The sequence below is a fragment of the Fukomys damarensis genome, unplaced genomic scaffold (assembly GCF_012274545.1).
Source record: "Fukomys damarensis isolate Sample0158 unplaced genomic scaffold, DMR_v1.0_HiC HiC_scaffold_25, whole genome shotgun sequence".
NCBI classification, from domain to species: domain Eukaryota; kingdom Metazoa; phylum Chordata; class Mammalia; order Rodentia; family Bathyergidae; genus Fukomys; species Fukomys damarensis.
In genome coordinates, this window is record NW_022900937.1 from 13,256,407 (window position 1) to 13,273,018 (window position 16,612).

A 16,612-nucleotide genomic window follows, 5' to 3' on the forward strand; every position below is an offset into this window, starting at 1 on the left:
CTCTCTCTCTCTCTCTCTCTCTCTCTCTCTCTCTCTCTCTCTCTCCTCTCCCTCTCTCTCTTCCTCTTTCCCTCTCCCTTTCCCTCTCTTAGAGACATGTTCTTTCTCCCCCCTTCCCATCAAATTTCAAGCTTCAGATATTTATTGTCTTTAGCTTTAATTCTCCAGCTTTAGCGCAACCACGGAGAAGTTGCAGTTGAGAAACTCCATAACCTTCCATTACATTTTGGAATTAGAGTTACCTAATTGGGTAGACAGAAGGCGCCATGAGATGTAAGTATAATGTCAGTCAGGGCTCTGTAGGACTACAACATCAAGTCCAATCAGAAAACAATATTAATACTGCATCGACATGTACTGACCAAGGTGTATGATTTCCAAGTGCCCAACCTCCCTTTCAAAATGTCTCTATTATGAACTTGTCTTAATACCTGCCTGGGACTTTCCTCCCCTGAAGCTATGGACACAGTTCCTTTTGGCTGTTCTCAAGGCTTAAGATATTAGTCTACCAGAAGTCTCTGCTAAAATACATATGCATCACTTACAAAAGCTGCATGTCAGCCTAGTGCAGGCTTAACAGAAATGACTTCAAGTAATGCATCAACATGTAGTGACGGGGTTCTGGGGAAAATGGAGATTTTGAAGAGAGGAAGGTTGGCGAGAAAATGTCGGGGGCATATCAAATCCACCATGAACCTGTTTTGCTTTGTTACTTGGAAATGCAAAGTTATGAAAGGCAGTTATGCTTCCAGAAAACAGCCCGAGAATATGTGTCAGCCGCAACACACTTGAAGGGCCATCCTAAAGGGTGTCCCTACCAGACAGGAGAGGTCCCCACCCCCACCCTTGCAGCATCCCAGAAAACTCCTTTACAGCAGTCAGACAACCAGACAACAGATAGAGCTGCTGCTTTCTGTGATTTTTGTTTGTCTCTTTTGGTCTTGTGTTGCTGGGGACTGAACCCAGGGCTTTGGCACTGAGTTACATCCCAGCCTCTTATTTTTATTTATTTTTATATAGACAGGTTCTTGGTAAATTGCTCAGTTGTCCAGGCTGGGCTTGAACTTGTGATTCTTCTGTATCAGTCTCCCACGGTGATGAGATTATACCACGAAGCCTGCCTGCTTTCTGTTTTTATAAAACTGCCAGGTTTTCCCTCTCATTCTCGTTTGGTGCCCTCCTACCATGGCTGGCATGTACTAGCTGCTCAAGAATTCTGGATGAAAAACAAAAAAGATTCATAGAGAAAACGAGTGGCAGTTATGTCGAGTGCTTCAAAGTATGGGGTTGCTAGGGTAAGGGACGGGCAGTGCCAGGAGGGGTGGAGTGAGGGAACAGCGGGAACAGACTTCCCGAAGGAAAAAAGGGAGGAAAAGGGAAGGGAGGTGACATGGGAGCGGTGGTAGCTCCAGGTGGGCGTGCTGTGGCAGACCCCTTCCCCTGCCCGCTCAGCTGTACTGCAGACCTCCACCTGAGGGAGTGCAGAGAGGGAGAGAGAGAGATGGCACCGCTGCTCTAGTTCCAGGGCACCAGCAGCTTTGGAGAGTCTAAGAGGTGGGCGGGGAGACCAAGCTGATGGAGCAGACGGTGGTGAGTGGCCAAGGGACACTGAGCGTAGAGTGGCCAAGCCCTCTGACAATCCTGCAGAGGGAAAGGAGGCACCACCTTTCTGGCCCAAAGCTCCACATGTAGCCCTCACAGAGAAAGCTCCCAGGAGCAGCGGGCGGGAATATCCAGGATATTTTATCATAAGCTCAGGAAGAAAAGGATAAAAGCCATATCTTGGTTAATAGCTTCTCCAAGGACCACCGCTTTACATTTTCCTGCCCTCTCTCCTTCCAGATTCCCATTGATTTGGATTCTCTCTCATGTTCCAATGGCACTAGCTCCTTTAGTCTCTCTGTCACCTGTGGAAAGGTGTGGAATCCATTTGCATTCATTATGGTCTCAGTAACTCGATTACTTTCATCACATAATATCTAAAGGGTTACTCATTTACTGAGATCACTGAAGGACTTACGGGAGTCCTGCAAAGAAGACATTAGGCATCCCCCTCCCCTGGTTCTGGGAGAACCGCTCACCCCAGGGGGCTGCAGTGGGGGCCCCGCAGGGAGTCGGGAGAGCCCAGTCACCCCTCTGGCCTGACATGATCTAGGCTCCCCTGGATCCCTGCCAGGCTGGAGGCAGGTAGTGAAGTCCAGGGGAGCTCTGTGGCAAGAAGTCTTGCTCTTCCCTGGCATCTCACTGTACCCTGGGGCTAGCGATGAGGCCTGGCCTGCGAAACTCTGCATCTCACTGGATTCATTACTGTCAGTGAGCAGGGGCAGGGAGGTGGGGGTATGGCTTTGGGGGGCCCTCAAGAGCAAACCCCCAGTTCAGCCAGCTCTCTAGAGGCCAAGTTGAAGCAGATCCTCAAGTTTGCCACAGCATAGTCTTCCAGGAGCTCAGGGTTACTTCTCCCTGATGATATTCAAACTTACAACTTCAGATCCACAGATTTGTCCACCCCTCTTTTGGGTATTTAGGGAGGAAGAAGAGAGACACCCTAACCTCCTGATGAGTCTTTCTCAGGTAATTTTTAGTCAGATTATTTTCTAACTCCTGAACTCGGCATTCTGGCAATCTCCTAGAAATTACCCGAGATTCCATGTCTTCCCATAATGCTATGTCACAATTAATCGTGGGATTGTTGTAAGAAATGTCAACGGCTGATTAATACTTTAAAAATAAGCTAGGAGGGCTCATGCTTATCTTCACAAAACACCACTCCCAGGTATGGCTCCTGAATTGGGAAAAGAGTAAAGTTTCGGCTAATGTAGTAGGAAATACACAGATCCCACAGCCTGACCCTGTAGAACTATGATTCCTGGTTCAGCACCAACAGTCTACATGCCTGTAACTTTTCTGAACACTATTTTCTTCTACCACCAAAAATATCTCTGTGTTACTGCAAGAGATAGCTGGTTAAGACTATGGTCATAAGCCAGGAACAAAGACTTTAGCGGGGGCATAGTTACCCATAATGATCTCTACATTACATAATACTACATTTCCTAGCAACTCTTGCAGCTAGGTGTGCCCACGTGACTAAATTCTAGCACCTAAGATGTAAAGTTAAGTGAGGAGTGCAGCTCTAGACCTCGGATGAAAATCTGCTCTCAAACTCTCCAGTTCATCAGGGACTTACCTGGTTTTCACATCGCAAGTCTTATGTCTTGGAAAATCTCCTTAATCTACTTACCTCTTTCATTAGGCCATTTGCTGGAATGTGAATTGGCCGTGCAGAGAGGGATAAACTCTGGGAATGACAGAAAGAACCTGCCAGGCCAGCCTGATGTAGCCCTAGTGCCATCCCAGCTCAGACTTTCATGTGAAGGATAAATCAACTTCCATCTTGTCTACGCTACTAGTTTTTGAGGATTCCAGCACACTTTGAAATAGTATACCCTAACTAATATACATAATGTTATTGATAACCTCTTTGATGAAAAAATACTGGTGGTGGGGAGAGATGACTCACCACAATTTAAGTACAGTAGGGGGATGTATCATTTCTCTGTTATATTTTGTTGAGAAAAAGCATTGTTGCAGCAAAGTCCAATTCTCTACCTGGTATATGTCCCCCTTCCTTATCCTGTCTGCCTCTGGTTCCTGCTATTCAGCCTTCCAGTCCACTTCCAACCTCATCTTCCTGCTGACCCTGACTACTGCCTGCTGGTTCTGAGGTCCTTTCTGTCCCCTTGCTCCTCGGATACTGCTCTCATCTACTCTCTCTTCAACTAACCAACTCATCAAGCCCCATCTGCTTTTCTATTTTTTGGTTACCACGATTTGTGATTTGTCCCTTTTTGGAATCTGGTGAAATCTGTACAGATTGGCTGTTTAATCACAGAATCTGTGTGCTCTCTTTAACACGAGTTTAAGTTTTATATCTGTGGGAAGACTGTACGATTCAGGCAGGCAGAGTGGTGGACAGAACACGGCTTAGGACTTGAAGGTTTAGATTCCACTCTGGGTTCCAGCACTTGCTGCCAGGAGGATCAGGCTCCTTTCTACAGAGGCAGTGATTGCAACGACCTCCTGTGCTATGTGATTGGAATTGGAACCCATGAGTGTGACCACTAGCTCTCAAGTATCAGGCTCGTTGTCCTGAGAATCTGTCCTTTCTCGAATCTTCCATCAGAATGGCTCACTCTCCACAGTGCCAGAGATGTGGCGTGTGACAGCTCCATGGATCTTTGTAGAATGAATAAATGAGAAAAAAAGGTAAAAATAACATTTCCTCAAATAGTGTGAAATTGCAGAGAATAAGGCTCTAATGGGAGAGTTCCTTCACTGAAAGAAGGCACAAAATAACGAGCAAATGTCAAACTGAGATTTCAGACCCAAGTTTTCAGTTATGAGCCGTTCTGAGAGCTTAATTACTAATTAACCTATGGCCACTAAATCTGTCCACAGTGCTAGAAATCCAAGGTGAGTTCTTGTAAACACTGCCTTCCCCTCACTTCTCAGCCTTAACTCTGGGTGCTCCACACAAACCTGAACTCAAAGCACAAAGACTTGAGGTACATTTCATGTCAGCCAAGAAACAGCCTGGACTCAGCAGGCCCTAGAACTGCTATCTTCCAGTGCTCCATCGTTTAGCAGATTACCAAGGTGATGACATTCAGCTTAAGACTGCCTATTAATGGAATGATGAATGTGGGCGATTCAGCAAACACCAAATGAAGGATTCAGAATCACATGGAAGCCCATGGGGGAAGAAAGAATGTAGGTGCAGGTTGACCTGACCATGGCCTGAAATCCACCACTGAGGGAGATCTCCTGCTCACCGGATGAGGGCAAGACACTGCTCTCTTAGGACATCAGACAACAATGTGCTCTGAGCCATGGCCAGTGCTCCTGGTCCTTCTTCCTCGGTCCTCTTTGTCCCCTCTCCCCCTGCAATGGTGAGCTTTGCGTCTGGACCCTCATCCTTGTTAGGGTCCTTCTCACCAAACTGGCTTCCATCCTTGGGAGAGGAGTCAACATGCTCAGCATCCTGAGCTGTAAAGGCTTGGTAGGTACTTTTCCCAGCGGTATGTGGAGTTTCAAAGGCACGAGAGTCTTAGATGCAGGGGATGGCTTGTCGTTGTGGAGCCCTCATGCCACATACCAGGTGGGGGTGGGGGTGCCAAAAGCAGAGAAGACCCTTGTTACTTCAGAGCTGCATCATGCAGCCACTATTCATGGTTTCTGCACTTCCTGGTGCCAGAGCTCTATGCAGAAGCTGCTCCCGTGAAACCAAGGTCCCTCCTGGGGGTTAGGCCTGGCTTGGAAGCTCTTGGGCTATACGTTAATAAGAATTTTAATAAAAATGGAAAGTATAGCCCTGGGTGACGGTATAATCTCTCTTTGGGTTGCTGGTGTCCAACAGTCAATTATTCATCCTGCTGACTTTAGGAAAGTGGAGAGGGTACACGAAAGCTTCGCGGGCCCTGGAAGTCCTCAAAGTCTCCAATGTGTGGAAATCCCCGCTGCTCCCAAAGTGGCCCGCCAACACTGGGGACGCAGACAGCCCGAGCACAACCTGTGTCTCAAGCCAACTTCTATTCACATTTAACTGTCATGACCACCAGTGACATCAACTTATTATCATCTCTACTTTGCAGATGAGGGGCCTGAGGATGGTGGCGGAGTCTTTTGGCTCCTACTTCCCTCCATGAACTCCTTGGTAGCTTATTTAAACATTTTAAACTCGAACCATCTGTGAATCACTATGGAACACTAACCGGTGTCATGTGATTTGCCTGAAAGGTAGAAAACATTACTGATCCTTTTATTTTAATCCTCCAAAAGTGGTACTGGGATGAAAACTTAGCACCGATTTGAAATCAAAAAGCCTCCCTGATAGGCATCTGTTTCTGCCTAGAAGAGTCAAGTCCTGCGAAACTGAAAGTTTAGATTAACACAGAGAGTGCTGTCCGGACACTTATTCTGTTACACTGACCTCTTCTAAGAGGCCCAGAAATGAGGATAGTTTTAATGGTTAAAGTTTCGTCACAATGGTTGGCAGGCAAAATTGGTTTGCATTTTCCTAGAGCTGAATGTATGGTCCCTACGGTATAAGGCTTGTTCAGCTGGTGCAGGCCAGTATAAACAGCCTGTGGAAAAGGGGGACCTTGCAATGGAAGAACAATGGAATGGATTATACACCCCCCGTAAAATGCGCTCTACATGTGGACTGAGACAGGGAGCAAAGCAGAGGAATTTCATTCTTGGCGTTGAAGTTCGAAACATTCACAGTGACAGAATGAGACGTGTTCTGACCCTTGACCCCTTGCTATTTTTCCTCTTCCTCCACCTGCCCCTAAAGCAGCAGGTGCCTCTAAGCCCACAGGGGAGCTGCCTGCCTAACCTACTGCTCCCAGTCTCTCCATCTCACTGCCACTCACCCCTGCAGGAAAGCCGGGAACCATTCTGCAAGCTTCTCCATAGTAGCTCACAAGTTCACAACTCCTCAGGGCCCCAGGGAAGATCCACACTCACCCTCCTCACCCTGGCTGCCCTAGCTCAGGCTCTCCCGAGTCTCAGGCAAAGCACGAACTGCAGCCAGGGGTGGTTCTTTTCTTTTCTTCCCCATTCTACTTTATCAGTACATGTCTGTAATCCCCTTCCTTCTCCGTCCCTCTCTCCCCTCCTCCTCTGGTTCCCCGGTCACCTTTTTCGTACTTGTTGATACTATTTGTTTTCGCACAAGCTATGGCTCATCAAGATGGTCCTAGTGTTACAGATCTGACCATGGTCTCCCCCTACTGAAAGCTCACGGTCACACACAAAATCCCCATTTTGACTGCCAGGGCCTCTTCCAATCTTGCCTCTGTCCTTTCCCCCGGGCTCTGTGGATGGAAACCAGGGCAGAAAAGGGACTTGGAAGATGAGGGGCAGATCCCTGGCTGGCGATCAGCATTTCTGCCTTTCTATATGGAGCTCCTGCCCCTGAAACTCTTTCTTGCTCTTTCTCTACCCGTGTATTTCCTATTGTCAATGCACCACAATAGGAAAAGAAGCTGGCTGTGCGGCTGAGGTGATTCCACATGTGGCAGGAAGCATGGCAGAGCCCCATCCTGTCCAGGCGGGGTGCCAATAATTGCAGTGTGGCGAAGATGCAGGTACATCAATCAGTGCACAGGACACACTGCCAACCTCGCCCTTTCTCGCGCACGTCAACACCGGCTCGACAGCAGGTAGTACAAGTTGAACATGGGAGAAACAGAAAGCCAGAAAACGCCACCTCCTTCCCTGGGGAGAAACCCCTCCACCCAATCATGGTGCACACTGGCTTCCAGCATGCCCAGGGCTTCTTGCTGGCCACATTTGTGAGCGCCATTTGCCCCTCTAAGGACCCAGTGGTGAGGGGCATAGCCTCCACTGTCTCCATCTGCATGGAAATCCTTCAGGGCCCCACCAAACCAGCTCCCATCCGATTGCTTTGTCTCTGATGCCCACAGATATGGATATATGGCACCCTAGAGCCTACCACGCTGCTCACCCCCGTGGGAGATGATGGTAAGCCTGAAGGACAGGGGCTGTCCCCTTCATCCCTGTCCACACTGTCAGTACAGGGGTGATGCTTGAGAAGGGGCCTGGTGAACAGATAACCAGAGCCACATCCCTCCAAGCGCCCCTCCGTCTTCCAAGCTCTCCTCTGCAGTCAGATTCAGTTCTATTGCCTGTGCCTTCCATCCTGATGTCCCACCACACTGTTCCTCCAGGACCAGCCCCCTCAGCGTACCCTGGGGACCCCAGAAACGAGTCATGTTCATCACCACCAGCTCACGCCTGCCTCTGACCCGCTGATGTAAGCTTGGACCTTCAGGCGAGAGTCCTGGAGTCCCTCCTTTTATCTCTCCACACAGGGTGACTAGACTTTGCCTGGGCTGGGCTGGGGCTTTAGTCTAGCTGTGACTGCACAATAACAAACATCTGGGACACCACGGGACAAAATCTATTTAGTTGTTTCCGAAGGTGCTAGGGAAGAAGGCCCATTCTGGCCCTCGCTCTGTTGGTCAGTGTGCTGCCCGAGACAGGAAGGGCGGCAGGTGCCAGGCTCTCCCCAGGGGATACCTAAGGTTGGCAGTGGGGTCAGGCCCTCCAAGCGGGGGACTGCACCTCATCGCTATGTAGCATGAGGGCAGAACTGAGACCTCAGCCTTTCAATATTTCTTTCTGGAAGTTCTGTGCACAGAAGTGCAGGAATGCAGCAGGGTACTCAAAACTACTCCACTCTGTCTAACAACATGAGTACCTGTGGAAGTGTGGGCAGGTGAGAGGCCCCTCTGCTCGCAGCTCACAGGGGAACATCCTCTAACCACTGTCGCATTGAAAAGCTCAGGGTCTTTTGCTCTAACACAGGCCGCAGTCTTCCTTTTCCAGCAAGGGAGAATTTATACTCGCTCACTGTGCAGAGCAGTCATCTGACACATCTTTGCTAGACGCTTACACCACGGGGCTGCAGCACCTGCCCTTTGTGAACATACGGACCAAGCCCAGAGTAATTATATTAATGATGACGACAGTAACCATTGCATGGATGCGGTGACCCTTTATGTGCCTCATTAAAGGTATCTTTGCATTTTCATTTATCAATTCATTCTAAAAATAAATACAGTTATAGGTTAAGTATCCTTTATCTGGCATGCTTGCAACTGGAAGTGTTTTAGACTTTGGATTTTTTTTTTTCAAATTTTTTTGGAATTTTTGTCCATCCGACAATCTACCTATCTAGCCTGGGCAAGGGACCCTTCTCCAAAATTCATTTACGTTCATATACTACTTAGCTATACAGCCTAAAGATCATTTCACACAATAATTTAAGTAACTTTGTTTATGTTGCAAAGTCTCATGGTATGGAACACTCTACCTGTAGCTGTATGTCAGTGCTCAAGGAATTGGGAGCATTTAGGATTTGGGATTATTGGATTAGGGGCACTCAATTTATATTATATGCCGGGAAGCTCAGAGAGGTTCTGAGACTTGCCTGGAGGAACGCAGCTCATTGACAATGGCGCCCAGACTTGAATTTGCCTAATCTCAGAGGCCATAATCATTCTCTTCTCCACATCACAGTGGCCAACCACTCCCCACCCACACGAGACCTGGGGGGGACCCTGGTCTGCACCGCGTCTTTCCCTTGTCAGAGCAACATTCACGTGAGGCTAAGGGACCAGGGACCTGACCCCACTGCAGCTGTGGGACACAGGAACGAGAAGTTTGGGAAGAAGGAAATGTCCCTCATAGGGACAGCTGCGTATGCCTCTGTAACCCAGGAAGTGTCTAACACGGTGGCTGGCATCCAGCTGGTGCTGCTGCCCTCATTAAATGGCTGTATTTTAATAGGTAAAGTGTGAAGGCAGATGCCAGACTCAAAGAAGAGGAGCTGGGAGTCGGGTCCTGCTGAGGTAGGGGCTGGTAAAACTCTTTCCGGGGGGACGGGTACCATGAAAAGGATGCGAGGTGTGAAGATGACACAGGGTCTGGTATAGTTGGTGCTGAGGTCACTCTCAAAGGCGGAGGAGGCTGGGGTCTGCAAGCAGCAGTGCTTCCAGAGTGATCACCTGTCACCACGTGAACTCAGAGCCTTGGTTGCTGGCGACCCCAGCCCTGGACCTGGGAGGGCCTGCTCCCCAAGAGGCTGCGGTATAGTTCTGTTGAGATGTCCTGTTCTCAGCAGCCTCTGACCTGCACAGCTCCGAACTTCCTGGTAGTAGCTATTGAGGACTTGCTCCTGGCTCAGGTAGGGGTGATCTCCTGGGTCTTAGGCAGGATGTGGCCCTGTTCTGACTGGCTGCCGTGCCAGACACTTCACATCCAACCAAAGAGTCCCTCATCTGTGGGTCTGGAGCCACAGCCCTGCAAACCTGTCTCTGCTCTCACCTGTGGTGGTTTGGACTGAACCTAGACAAGTTGGCTTGGACTCTGGGCCTCAGGGGTGCTCAGTGAAGGTGGAACAGAGAGTGGAGGGTGGGTCAGCTGCCTCACACAACAGGCAGTGCTGGGGTGGGATGAGTTCAAGGTAAGGGAACACAGGTTCTTAGCCCCGCAGTGTCCCAGGAACAGGAGGTCAGAGTCTAGGGAGGGTACAGACCAGCCCATCGCCACCTTGCCCAGCTCTGGGGGGGGCCGCCATGGAAACCTGGCCAGTAGGAGCTGAACCAATGGATGTTCAAAAGCTGTTACCCCTTTTCAAAAGCATCACTGAGTTGGCCATGGAGATAGCAATCTGTGCTCTGTCACACCACAGGGGAGGGGAGCCATGATGCCACCTCCTTCCTTGACCACCCGACTTCACAGAAAATAGAGAAGCTTGGGAAACAAAAGTGACAATTTCCGCACACTGGGCCCAAGGCTGTGTGGGGCCCTCCCATTAGCATTGTGGAAGTTTAGTCCCTTGGCTACCTCTTACAGGGGCCTCTTCCTCTACCCACATTCCTTCTGCACTGGGGGTCCTCATGAAGCCCCTTCCCAGGCTGAATTCTCCAAATGTCCAAGCCCAAGACCTACCCAACTCAGCAGCTGGGTTCTGACTCCCATCCCTGCTGCTCTGCCACAGGGAGAGAGAGGAAAGAGGATCCCCACTGGGCCACCTGGGGATCTCTTTTTCTCACTCAGCCAGAGATTCCAGGGCCCTTGGGTCAAGGGGAAACACATCCTAGTTAGTCTGTTCTAACTTGGAAATCTCTTCAGATTTCTTCCGACTGAAGAGGTAAGGCAGATTCACACAAGACTCCTTAGAATCCATGCACCCCAGATCCCTCATCTGACAGATGAAGAAATTGGAGCCTGGTGAGAACAACTTGTCCAAAGTCACTCAGTGTGAGTGCCTAAGACCTCAGAACTCTCTCCCTCTCCCTGCAAACCTGCAGCCACACAAACCCACGGTAAATTTCCCACTGGCTTCTCAAGGGCCACATTATATACAAAGCGATTCTTCCCATGCGTACTTTCAATTGTCTGCAGAAGTCAAGGACACTTATGAGACGCACAGCCTGGCCAGCCGAGGCGAGCACCAGGACACTTCTGTGACAATCACATGTGAAAGAAAGCCATGGCTGTCAGAAACGGGGTTGGACAGGCAGGTGCAATCCTTCCAGCTGGAGAAAAGAAAAAAAGATCTCCATGTTGCCCAGGTCCTTGAAAGTCCTCCTCTTGGTTTCCTGGGTCTCTGGTGCAATCGCTGGGTTAAATCTTACTGTATGTTCCAAGAGCTAAACATCTCAGAATAATGCAGAGGCCTTCCCCAGAGGGGCCAGCCCATCTTTCCCCAGTCTCACCTTGATGTAACCGCTCTGCTCAGTACCTGCTAAACACAGCCACACAGTCACGAAGTCACGTCTTCAGCCTCTTTTTCCATCCCCTCTGTTAGGAGCTCTTCCCCCTTCTTTAACTGGCAAACTTGTAACTGTCTCTGAAGAAGGAGTTGAAATGCCTGCTCCTCTTCATAGTCTCCCTCATCTATCTTCCTGCAGAACTCTGTTCATGGCACCTGCTTGGCCCTGCCTGAGTTGAATTCTGGTGGTCGGTTAACATGGTTTCCCTCTGTGGCTATATTAAGCATCTCTGAAGGGCAGTAGCTCAGTCACATTCATCTTTGTACCCTGAGTACTAGCTCAATTCTTGGAACACAGAGGGAACAAAAGAATTATCAGCTTAAACGAAAGAGAAAGGCATCCTTTTAAAGAAAACTGTGTTCCAAATTCCCAACTGAAAAAGCCACTGAAGGTTGGGTTTTTTTCATCGAAGCATACAGTGAAGGTCTTGACCATCGGTTTCCTTTACAGATAAATAATAAAGTATTGCTTGACCAACTGCTGCCACAAGCAAGCCTCTCCCGGTGTTGAAGAGGAAGGCACACCTAGTGTGTGCAGCACACACAGAAGCTGGAAGGAGCCGGTGTTTCATGGGAAGGTGCAGCAGCGGAGATAAGATCACGGGGCTGCAGAAGGTGAGCCACGTGATGCTGTGGGTAACCCCAGGCGCAGATGACACCCTCAGCAAGGCCCAGCTGAAATCTAACCACATCATCTTTTCATGAAACAGACATGAAAAAGCACAACTCAAACAATTACAAAGAGGGTGGTTTGATGCCTTCATGCCTCGATGGTATCAAAGCTACCGACTCTAGGACTACACTCAGGGAAGCAGTTCAGAGATAAGGCGATGAGCTTTCTGCTCAGGAGAATGTGCAGGAAGCCAAGGTAACTGGGCAACACATAATGAAACGGTTTGTGGCTGATGAGCCATCAAAGCAAAAGTGGCCCTGGGTGACATCAGTTGCATAAGTAAAGGAAACCAAACCCACCCTGTCTCCAAATGAAGACTCTGTGGGTGCCTCTGTGTGTGTGTGTGTGTGTGTGTGTGTGTGTGTGTGTCCTCACTAAAAATTATGGCTAAAATGAAACTCACAGCTCCTGAGATGTGGCTGATGGTGGAATAAAATGGAAGGGTTGAAAAGGTGAGAATAGATGGCATCGTAGCAGCCTGAAGTCCCTTTTTGGGGGCCCTGGCTGCTGTGTGAAGGTGAGCTGACCGAATAACCATTGCTACATGAACTCACACTGAGGTACCAGCACTGGGCGAGCATATCCCTGGAAAACAGACTGAATGCTCCCATCGTGCTATTCTGATATAGTTAGTCTCATTTCTCTGAGCCACAGATGATGGTGTTTTCTCTCTGAAGCTCTGCTCTTGCCTTGGCCACGTCTTACTGCAGTGTGATTTCTTCCACCAGCCTCTATTCTTTTCATTCTCCCAAGCAATGTTCAGAGGATTCTTTAAGGTCCCCAGAGCTACAGATGTGACAGTTAGAATGGGCCTCAGGGAGAGCAGATCCCAAATTTTAGAGGCTCAAAGACATGCAGCTAAACCTCAGTTCTGGCATTAGTCATTGTTCATTGGTTCATTGATTTTCCTTAATTTACATAACTGAAATCTCAGCTTTCATATCTATGCATCGGGATTAACATCTCCTAGTTAAGTTTACTGGAGAGAAATAGGTGAATTCACGTAGAGCACTTAGCACAATCAGTACAAAGTTAGATGTCATCATCAGCATTGTTGATCCTCTCAATTCTTGAAGAAGATCCTGAGGTCCAGAGAGTTAAATTCACTTGTCCTGAGCAAATGCAGCTTGGGTGATCCAGGAGCTATTTTTAGACAACGACTAAACCGTAGATAGCAGTATTCATAAGTGGCCAAGTTTGTGGCAGAATTAAGGGCTATCCATTCCCAGGATGGAGCTTAACCCAGTAGACCACATTGCTGCAATGTACTGTTATTTATCATTCTATCCATCTATCCATCCATCCATCTCACATCTTAAGCCCCTGGAAAATAGGGACTGGGTGCTTTGTAAGACACCCTAAGGAGCATAACACTTTATAGACGCTGGATAAAGATGTGCAAATCTGCTCATTAGGAGATCACTGCTGATTTTCAGTGCATGGGGTTTCTGTACCATAGCTGCTTGCCCCCTGCCCCACTACAATGTCCCCGTAAGTTGGGACTACTAATTTGGGAAAGATGTGTGCCAACCTGTTATCAGAGGCAAACATTCCACTCCTTTTTGGAATGCAGGTATGGATTGCCCCAGAGCACAGGGACACTAAGCTGAGCCACTGGTAATTTGGTGCCCTAAAACCCCAAGACACTATCTGAATACACCTCTGTCCTTGTACATTAGAGCTTTTCTGCCTCCATAGCAACATGGTCAAGCTGCCTTCTGATGGGGCTTCTGGCACTCGCAGCTGTGATGGCAGTGTTGATATGCCTGCCCACCAATTTTGGCATTGTACAAGCCAGTTCCTTTGCTGGAACCCGAGTGTGTTGCACAGATCACTGATTCTAAATAGGATATAGTAATAAACACTGTTATTTTTATTGCCTTGTGCTGTATTGAATATGCTTCTCATAAGCTAGCCTTTATGTGAACCACTGTGACCTAAATGTTTAATTCAAATCTTTACTTTCTGTTTCATAAGTCCTTTTAATACCACTGTAAAATCTAAATAGATGTACATAATGTTCTTTTGGTACTAAGCTTTTGGGACTAGACTGTGTGGTTAATATCAGGGTCATAACCAGAGCTCAAGAAAGTGTGGGTATAATTTGAAAGAGCCTGAGATATACTTCTTGCCCTAGCAACCGATACCCTCTCATTGTCTCATGGAATGTTTCTCGTTCTTGACCTTGCCCTTGCTTTCAGTAATAGTGTTATAATGAGTTGAACAAATGGTGCTGTCTATGAAGAAATGGGAAAGTCTGGTTTTGGCTAAAACTCTTGTAGGAGAAAATGTGATGAGTGAATTAAAAATCAATCAAAGGAACAGACAGAGATAACTTTCTTGGACATTCTAGCCAGGCAAAGGTCCAGGGCAGGTCAGGAATCTGGAATTGTGCTCCATTAGTACCACCAGGAGACACATTCTTTTCTAGAATCCACTGCCTGTGACCTAGAGGATGGCTAATAGGGTGGCAGGTGGCCCATATTGTGAGCCCTTCCTGTCCAGGGCTTTTTCAAATACTTCCTGAGTGGACTTGGCAAAGACTCTGGGAACAGTGTCGAGACGTGCACGGTCCAAAACGTCACTAACCAGATGTGGCCACTACGCACTGGAAATATGGTCACCAAACTGAGGAGTGCTTCAGGTATTGCACTTAGCATGGGTGTTGCTCATGAGGCACTAAGCAAAAGCAAGGTAAAACATCTCACTGAAAAGTTTTCATATAGAATGCATGCTGAAATGGAAATATTGTGATATACTGGGTCAACTAAAATATTTAATTATGATTAATTTCCCTGTTTCTACTTTTAAAACTTTAGCTGCCAGAACATTTAAAAGGACAAATGCAGCTCCTACTGTATTTCTATTAGGCAGAACTACTCTACACAATTACAAGCAACATTGCTTCCATTTGAGTATGGATTAAGTAAAAGGAAACACAGGTCTGGAACCTGCTGTCCTCTTCCACCACATGCAGAGTGAATCCCAGCTCCTTCTCCAGCCCCTTCATGGGTAGGTGCCGGGAGGCCCCCACCTTGCCAGCCTTCCTCTGCCAATCTTCCCCAGAAACTGCAGCTGTATGCCAGGCCCAGGACTTGTGCACACTGGAACCCTCATTAGGGTCTCATCTCAAATTTGCCTTCTCTGAGAAGCCTTCTATCACCTTCTATTGTAGGCAGAATAATGGCCCCAAAGATGCCCACCTCTCAGTCCCGAGAGCCTGTAAATATGTCACCATACACGGTGAAAGAGACTTTCTAGACAGCGTTCAGGGTCTGGAGATGGGGTTGGTGAGATTATCTTGGTTATCCTAGCGGGCCCAATGTACTCACGAAGACTCTTACAAGAGGAAGAGATGAAGGCGGAAGAATCAGAGCCAGGGAAACAAATGCAACAACAGAAGCAGGGGTAGGACCAGTTGGGTGGTCCCAGCCAAAGAATACAGGGGGCCCTCAGAAGCCGGGAAGGGGAAGGACATGGATTCTGCCCTAGGTCTCCAGAAAGAATACAGCCTTCCAACCCATGTTAGACTTCTGGCCTCCAGAGCTATAAGATGATAAATTTTGTGTGGTTCTAAACCCAAAAAATGTGAAGTCATTTGTTAGAGCAGCAATAAGAAAATAGTGCCTCTCCCAATCTGAGACTAGGTACGACTCAGTCCCAGCTCTTCTACTCCTACCTCCTAGGTTATTCTCTTGGTATTTTTTACTACTATCAGATAATGCCTAATTAATTCACTTGTTTATTTTACATCCTTTGCGACAAGACTGTGAGCTTCCTGAGGGTAGAGACCTCAACTATTGTGTATACTTCTGGGGTACCCTGCTTTTGAATTAGTACCGGACATATAGTGCAGGCTCATTTGTTTGATAAATGGCTGGGTGGATGAATGGATGACAACGGGCTATTTGAAAGATTTGCTTTTCCCACTTGGATATCATTGGAAAACCTCTGTAGACAGATACTGGGCACAGTAATATACAAGGAGTAGCAGAATGGTGTTGCTGAGATAAAAAGTATTTGGCTTCTCTCCTAGTCATATACAGAGACAGACATGAGTATGTGATAAAACAATGGCCAGACCAGGTGTTAAACTGTTGGGGCCAAATGAGTAATGGTAGCCTTAGGTATGAGCAGTCATATGCTGGTAAATCAGCTCTCAAAACAACAACAAAGGCCTGGTTTGGAGAGTTTGCAAATTTCTGCAATATAGGTCATCCTACTATGATTGGTTTCAAGCCATCCTTGTGAGGTCTGTAAACGTGGAATTGAAAAACATGTCCACAAGGGGCTCTGGCTGAGAAAGTAGGAGTTCAGCTGGACAGGGAAGAGCCGGTGGGGTATGGACAGCCTAAGGTTGCACACAAAGGCAAGAATCCCTTTGAGGCTGGTGAGCTGTGGGCCCAGTGGTCTGTGTAATTCCAGTGGGTTTCTTGTTACTGAGACAGACGGACACAGCAACTAACCAGAAGTCACCACAAAGGGGGCTGCTGGCAAGATGCAGAAGCAGGAGATTTGGTCACACGGAGGACCCTGATGATTTTCCAGGCTGGCACTCATTTGAGTGAGCC